Source organism: Rana temporaria, chromosome 12 (assembly GCF_905171775.1).
Source record: "Rana temporaria chromosome 12, aRanTem1.1, whole genome shotgun sequence".
NCBI classification, from domain to species: Eukaryota; Metazoa; Chordata; class Amphibia; order Anura; family Ranidae; genus Rana; species Rana temporaria.
The window spans coordinates 1050695-1051831 of record NC_053500.1 but is presented as its reverse complement, the minus strand read 5'-3'; the positions used below and the strand labels follow the sequence as shown (position 1 = coordinate 1051831).

At 52.4% G+C, this 1137-nt stretch overlaps 1 non-coding gene across 1 annotated transcript; it reads left to right on the top strand.

Moving 5' to 3' along the window:
• Window positions 1-476: 476 nt before the first annotated feature.
• TRNAE-UUC lies at window positions 477-548 on the top strand. Its single transcript has one exon. It is a non-coding gene; the product is annotated as a tRNA-Glu (tRNA).
• Window positions 549-1137: the final 589 nt, after the last annotated feature.

The window sequence follows — 1137 nt, the reverse complement described above, 5'->3', positions numbered from 1 at the left end:
AGGGTGGGATGGGGACAGGGTGGGATGAGCACAGGGTGGGATGGGGACAGGGTGGGATGAGCACAGGGTGGGATGGGGACAGGGTGGGATGAGCACAGGGTGGGATGAGCACAGGGTGGGATGGGGACAGGGTGGGGTGAGCACAGGGTGGGATGGGGACAGGGTGGGATGAGGACAGGGTGGGGTGAGCACAGGGTGGGGTGAGCACAGGGTGGGATGGGGACAGGGTGGGATGAGGACAGGGTGGGATGGGGACAGGGTGGGATGGGGACAGGGTGGGATGAGCACAGGGTGGGATGAGCATAGGGTGGGATGGGGACAGGGTGGGATGAGCACAGGGTGGGATAGCACTTCTGCCTTGCAGCGCTGGGGTCCATGGTTCAAATCCTGACCAGGACACTATCTGCATGGAGTTTGCGTATTCTCCCTGTGCTTGCGTGGGTTTCCTCCGGGTACTCCGGTTTCCTCCCACACTACGGTTGGTGGTGCAGTGGTAAGCACAGCTGCTTTTCAAGCAGAAGACTCGGGTTCGATTCCCGGCCAACTAAATCTCACAAGATGGCCGCCTCACCTGGTAAGTGTCACCCCTCCCCCTTTCCCATTATATCTGTATATACAATGTTCTCTCTATAGTACTGTGCAAAAGATTTATTCAGGTGTGAAAAAATGCTGTAACCATAGGAGTCATGTGATCCCTTCCTATCTATGTCCTGATCGGAGATCACTATGAACCTACCATAGGAGTCATGTGATCCCTTCCTGTCTATGTCCTGATCAGAGATCACTATGAACCTACCATAGGAGTCATGTGATCCCTTCCTATCTATGTCCTGATCGGAGATCACTATGAACCTACCATAGGAATCATGTGATCCCTTCCTATCTATGTCCTGATCAGAGATCACTATGAACCTACCATAGGAGTCATGTGATCCCTTCCTATCTATGTCCTGATCGGAGATCACTATGAACCTACCATAGGAGTCATGTGATCCCTTCCTATCTATGTCCTGATCGGAGATCACTATGAACCTACCATATGAGTCATGTGATCCCTTCCTGTCTATGTCCTGATCGGAGATCACTATGAACCTACCATAGGAGTCATGTGATCCCTTCCTATCTATGTCCTGATCA